At 35.3% G+C, this 7,310-nt stretch overlaps 1 pseudogene; it reads left to right on the forward strand.

Annotated features, from left to right (window-relative positions):
* The first annotated feature begins 2,343 nt into the window (after nt 1–2,343).
* On the forward strand, nt 2,344–5,111 carry LOC108476828 (receptor-like protein kinase FERONIA; annotated as a pseudogene).
* Nucleotides 5,112–7,310: the final 2,199 nt, after the last annotated feature.

Below are 7,310 nucleotides of genomic sequence, written 5' to 3' on the forward strand. Positions count from 1 at the left end.
AAACCTTTAGACAAGAAAGATTCGGTAATTTTTTGTAAAAGACCTCAAAAGGACTTTTCCAATTTAAAAGAGGAGTTGGTAATCGATTAATAATAAAACAAGCTGCTAAAATGCACTCGCCCCAAAATTTGCTAGGCATATTAGATTGAAATTTTAAGGAACGAGCCACCTCAAGTAAATGTCTATGCTTACGCTCAGCCACCCCGTTTTGTTGTGGAGTGTGACTACAAGAACTTTGGTGTATAATTCCCATGGTGTGGAAAAACGCAGTACATGCAGTGTTGAAAAATTCACAGCCATTATCACTCCGTACAATCTTAACAGTAGCAGAGAATTGAGTTTGTATCATAAGAAAAAATTGTTTGAGTTGTACCAGAACATCACTTTTTAAACGCAACAAATACACCCAAGTCAAACGAGTAAAATCATCAACAATAGTCAAGAAATATCTATGTCCACTATGGGTTGAAACTCTATACGGACCCCACAAATCTAAATGAAGAAGTGAAAATGTTGTTTCAGCTCTAGTTTTACTCATAGGAAATGACAGCCTATTTTGTTTTGCTAAAGGACATACAGGACATTTTTGTATTGAAGTACTATTAGAAAAATTACATGGGTGCAAAGGCATTTTATTCAACCTTGAAATAGAAGCATGACCAAGTCGGGAATGCCAGAGTAAAGACGAATTAGTAGTTGTATAGAACGAATTTTTACCCAAGGTCAATGCAGACTTTGGCGACAGAGTTGAACCTGTAGCTTGAGAAACAGCAATATGGGAAGGATGAAAAATATACAGACCATCTTGTTCTCTACCAATCCCCTTCATCTTTCCACTTGAGAGATCCTGAAAGATACAAAAATGAGGATAAAATGAGACAAAACAATGCAGGTCTTTAGTAAGCTTAGAAATGGAGAGCAAATTATAGCAAAAATCTGGTATATACAACACATCGGCTAGTTTAAGATCAGGAGAAATGGTACAAGAACCAGTGTGTGTGATTGGCGAAGAGGAACCAGGAGGTAACCGAACACAAGACGAATATGATGCACACGAAACAATGATTCTAAACAACGAAAGTCGACAACATATGGTTAGTAGCACCAAGGTGTCTAATATCCATTCACAAGGCAACACCATACCTGCCAAACTGGTCTCGGCCAAACTTGCAGCAGGCGCAACAGAGGACTCTTTATTCAACAAGCTTAATATTTGTTGATATTGAGCTTGTGTAAAAACAGGAGCTTGTGGTGGGTGAGGCGAGTCTACAGTAGCCATTTTATCCACCGTGTCAGCTGCAGTTACATGAGTCACCACTGAGTTACTAGAATTAACAGTCTTCTTTTTGGTGAACTTAAAATCAGGAGGATATCCGATTAGCCGAAAACAATTTTCTCTTTTGTGTCCCTTGACTTTACAATGGTCACAAATACCATTAAACCGTTTCTTCTGAGCAGCATTAGCCAAAAACACCGATGTTGGTTCAGAAGTAACTGGGCCTGAAGCATGAAGTCGCTGAGCTTCCTCTTGCATTAACATGGAATAAGCCTGACTAACAGTAGGCAATGGAAGCATCAACAAGATCTGACTACGAACAGCACTATAAGTTTCATTTAGCCCCATTAAAAATTGGAACAATCGTTGCTGAACAATATGTTCAGAGTTCTGCCTTGAATGTTCACAGCAACCACAAGAGGAAAAAGCCACAAGCGCATCATACTCATCCCACAACAACCGCATTTTAGTAAAATACAAAGATACTGACGTAGTCCCCTGACTATGAGAAGCAATTTCTCGATGAAGAAAGAAAATTCGAGAACCATCTACTTTGTTGAAACGCTCATTAAGATCAGTCCAAACTGAGGCAGCACTAGAAGCAAATACTATTCCTGCTGAAAGTTCCTTGCTAACAGTGTTCAAAATCCAAGATAACACTAAAGCATTACATCTATCCCATTGCGAATGCAAATCGACTGTCACCGACGCTTTAGAACAAGAACCATCAACAAAACCTAACTTATTCTTCGCTAACAGTGCGATTCGCATTGCACGACTCCAAACAGTAAAGTTCTCGGGTCCAAGAAGTTGATAAGAAACCAATTGTGTACCTAGAGTATCCGATGGATGCAAATATAATGAATGATTGAAATCAACACAAATTGCAGGAGTTCCCATCGCAACGAATCAATAACCAGCTACAAGCACACAAGCGACCTAAAAAAGACAAAAGCAGAACACTTTGTAAACGGTACTCACGACGACCGGAGAAGAAGCGCCATCGGTAGCTCTGATACCATGCTGAAATTCATCAACGACCGTCGTCAAATACTGATACTCTGGGGATGAGCACAAGGAAACAGTGCAGAGAAGTTTCGTCGATTTAGGGCAGTGAGAAAAGGGAAAAGTTAACTATCTGAAGAACCTTTTTTCTAATTGAAAAAAAAAATTAATCTTTAAGTTACACCCTCAACTTATTTATACATCTACAATCTAGTCCTTAACTGCTTAACTAAGTAACGACTTTTAGTTAGAATACTAAACTAATCAGTAACAACCAACAGCCCTTCAACAGAAAATTCAGCCCGATAGAGTCAGAAAACAACAAGAACAAATCATCACCGGCTAAAGCTGTATCTCCATCGCCCTCATCAGTTGGTAATGTCCCCTACTCCACAGCTCGTCTTTCTTACTCGCAGTTCACCTATTCTATTCCCCTCACTTCTGGCCCAAAGTTCATCCGCTTGCACTTCTATCCAACTTCATATCTAAGCTTTAACGACCCTTCTAAGAAAGCTTTTGACGACCCTTCTAAGAAAGCTTTCTTCTCTGTTCAAACTGGTCCTTTTACCTTTTATTAGGAATTTTAATGCTTCACTCCATGCTGTACCCAACGTTCCACTTATCAAAGAATTTTGTACAAACGTTGAAGGTCAAAGGTTAAACTTAACCTTCACTCCTAGTCCTGATATCACTCATTCTTATGATTTCATCAATGCCATCGAAGTTGTTTCCATGCCGATCAATCTATATTATACACCAGAGATTGATGATGACGGCATACCTTTTCTTGGCCAGGCCCAGGAAAGCTTGTACACCCTAGGAAACAACACTGCCCTTGAGATGATGTATCGAGTCAAAGTTGGTGAGAGGAAATTCGCCAGAGAAGACACTTTGATGTTCGTGGTGGTTAAAAGATGACGCCTATTTGACAATAGCCAAACCAAGTGCTCTTCCTGTTAATACCAAGATTAATCTCACCTTCAACAAGATACCATCGTACTTTGCTCTAAGGGATGTTTATATAACTGTCAGGGACAATGGGGATGAACAAGACCCGAATGATAACTACTATCGACATGGGAGTTTCTGTTGATTCGGGTTCAATTACTTCGTAAGGTTACATTTTGTGAGTTCCAGATAGAGATAACCAAAGAAGGTGATAGAGTGTTTGAGATCTTATTAGCTAATTTAATTGCAGAAACTGCAGCGAATGTTATATCATGGAGTGGTGGAAATGGGATTCCAGTATATCGGGATTATGTGGTGTCAATAGGAAAGAAAGGAAATCAAAAGTAGCAAAATCTCTCTATTGCTTTACATCTTTCGTCAGCTTGGAGAACTCTTTATTCTGATGCCATCTTGAATGCTTGAAATCTTAAAATTGAGCAACGATTTTGTTCTTGCCAGTCCAGATCCAGTTCCAATAAATCAAAAAGAAAATTCACCACCAACCTCAACCAAGCATAACAACAACAAAGTAGTATTCGGCATTGTGGGAGGCGTAATATCGGGCTTTGTTGTTCTTTCTCTTCTTTGTTTTTTCATTTTTTGTCGAAAGATGAGAGTCAGAGATACCGATTCCAGTAAGGGAATTCTACAGTGGAGTTAGTTTTCCAGTAAAGGAGAAGGAGTTCCAGTAAAGGAGTCAACCAAATGTGGTAGCTCATCTCTGCCTTCCGATCTTTGTCGACACTTTTCACTATCTGAGATCAAACGAGCAACCAACAACTTTGACAATGTTTTCATTATTGGTGTTGGAGGTTTTGGCAACGTTTACAAAGGATTCATCTATGGTGGGGCTACCCAAGTTGCAATCAAACAGTTGAACCCTGAATCTCAACAAACTGCTCACGAATTCAAGACCGAGATTGAGATGCTTTCCCAGCTACGTCACCTCTATTGGGTCTCATTGATCGGTTATTGCAACGACCGCGGTGAGATGATTCTAGTATACGATTATATGGCCAATAGAACACTTCGTGATCATTTTTACAACACCACAAACCCTCCTCATCCATGGAAACAACAGATAGAGGTTTGTCTTGGTGCCGCTCAAGGGTTGCAGTATCTTCACTCAGGTGCAAAACACACAATCAATCATAGAGACGTAAAGACAACAAATATCTTGTTGGATGAGAAATGGGTGGCTAAAGTTTCAGACTTTGGGTTGTCTAGAATCAGCCCCACTAATATGTCCCAAACCCATTTTAGCACTGTAGTGAAAGGCAGCTTCGGATACTTGGATCCAGAGCATTCCCGTCGTGGACAGCTGACTGAGAAATCCGATGTATATTCATTCGGAGTTGTCCTTTGTGAAATATTATGCGCTAGGCCAGCAATTCATCGCTCGGCCGAGAATGCTCGAGTAAACTTAGTAGCACGGGTTCAAGAATGCCATCGAAACGGAACACTTTATAATATGATTGATCCATTTTTAAAAGGAAAGATTGTGGCCGAGTGTTTGAAAAAATTCACCGAAGTGGTAATGAGTAGCTTGCATGATGACGGAATCGAAAGGCCATTGATGGATGCTGTGCTGTGGGGCTTACAGTTCGCATTGCAATTGCAAGAAATTGCAGATGAGGGGCTTAAGCCTAATGCCATTGCTGGCATTGAGGAAGATATTGATGAGGAGAGCCCCATCATAGCCTATGCAATGGAAGATGAGAGTGGGGAAGTGTTCAGTAGCATTGGTGACCATGTCATGAATTCCAGGAGCACTACTTCGTTCAGTTTAACAAGTGATGAACAAATTTTTATGGGAAAGGGTTCTGATAAACACTTGTCAAAGGCAGTGTTTTTCGAGATTAGAGATCAACAAGGACGATGATGGAAACACGAATCTCGTTGATTAGGGAATCTTGAGAGTAATGGCCAGTGAGTTCATTTGAGAAAGATCCAACAGTATTATTAGAAAATCTAAGAAAATTTGTAACTTAATATTAGTATTTATTTACAGTGTTGTTTATATTTTTATTAATTTAATAATGATGTATTATGTTATTATTTACTAATGATATATAAAACTTATACATTACTTATGACATCAAATATGATTCTATGAAATATTTTAAGCAAATTTCTTGTACCTCTTATGAATGTTTACAATTGTAAGGGTTTAACCCAATTTAAGTAACAAACAAAAATGAATAGAAAAAAATTAGAAATAAATATTTACATGTCTAATGAAGAGGATAAAAATCCAAAATTTCACTAGTTGGCAAAAAAACTGAAAGAGTACAATGATAGAGAAAATCAAATTGAAAAACCCTAAACATTGAATAATACAAAATTCTTCAGCTAAAGCACGAAATCCCAACTCTCTTTTGTTGGATTATTGTATCAACTTCTCTAGGGTTACTAAAAGTCCTATTTATAAGCTGAATTTTGTAGGCTAATATAATTAAAATATCCTTAGAGTTATCAAAGTTCGACTGAAAAAAAAAATCGATTTAATGGGAAATACGTCGCCACGTCATAATGTCCTGCATCATGTTATCCCGACGTCGCCTATCGTCATGATATCCCATGTTGCGTAGTTTGGATGTTGCCTCTGTTTTGTGTTTCTAATTGACATCACGTCATTATGACATCATGATCTTCCTCATCATAACATTAACTCTATTTTAATTCTAGTTTAATCCAAAAATACATAATATTAATTGTATTATTTAAAAATGATAATGTTAATAATTGTGGTGGTCGACTAAACTCTATAAATAAAATTGAATGACATAAATGTTTCTCATTCTATCCAATGCCACCACTCAAATAACGTGGATAATAACATCGAAATTTTCATAACTTAATAAAACACATTTTCCATTATTTATTGCATTATTGAACAAAATGGACTCCGACAAATCTATATACTTATATAAAAAATGAAGGTACCTCCTAACACCTGCCTTTCTCACCTTTTACAAAAGGATTAAATTTCATGTTCGGGACTCTAACATGGTTAAATTTGAGATTTAATATATATATATAGATATATTTAAATTTTAAAATAATTTGATTTCTATATTTTATAATATTATTAATTAATCCAAATAATTAATATTATTGATTTTTTAGTTAAAACATTACATGATTTTTATATAATGCTACTCATCCTAAAAGTTTTACTGATTAACACGTGACTTTTTTTTAGCTTTACGTCGGTGTTTATCTTTTTTTCAAATTTAGAAATATGATTAAATTTTAATTTTGATTTCTCTATTACGTATAAATTTTAGATTTAACTGCTACACTTTAATTTTTAATGTAATATGATTCCTATAGTTTTGTAATGTTATTAATTAGTCTAAATAATTAATGATAGTTATATTAATTTAAATGCCCTAAGAATTTTAAGAGACCGAATATGTGATTTTTATTTCTTTTAGGTTTATTTTTGTTTTTTTGGGGATATTATAAAATAATAATCTAACTTCAATTTTAACCCTTATACTATGTTCAAAATAAAATAGAATTAGAATATGTTTTAACCTTAAAATTTAACACACACAAAATAATTAATCTAACACAAAAGTAAGAATCATATTAGTTTTAATTATTATCATTGAAAAGCCATGATCCTCAAGTTTTTTCGTATTATTATTCAATATTTTAGTATTTTTAATCATTTATTAATAAGTAATATTTAATTTAATAATATGAAATATGACAAAACACATTACACTTTTAAAAATTTTTCCACAAATTTTAGAAGTGTTATTTTGAGACAAACAATTATCGATATGAAAAAATCTTCTTATAAAAATATATCAATTATTCCAAAACAAACAATAAAAGAAAATGATATCTTATTTTGACTACTTAAATTATTGAATACAGATGCTCATATAAAGAGAAAAATCCAATTCACCTTAACCTCTGTGGTTCCATATCACATGCCTTTCTAAACTAGAAAATTCAACACATGAAACATCAACACTATGGACCACACTATGTACCAGGTTAACATTCTTTTTAACCCTAAACTTTTGGATGAATTACATTATTAGTCATTAAAGTATGAGTAAAT

This window comes from Gossypium arboreum, chromosome 7 (assembly GCF_025698485.1).
Source record: "Gossypium arboreum isolate Shixiya-1 chromosome 7, ASM2569848v2, whole genome shotgun sequence".
Lineage (NCBI taxonomy): Eukaryota > Viridiplantae > Streptophyta > Magnoliopsida > Malvales > Malvaceae > Gossypium > Gossypium arboreum.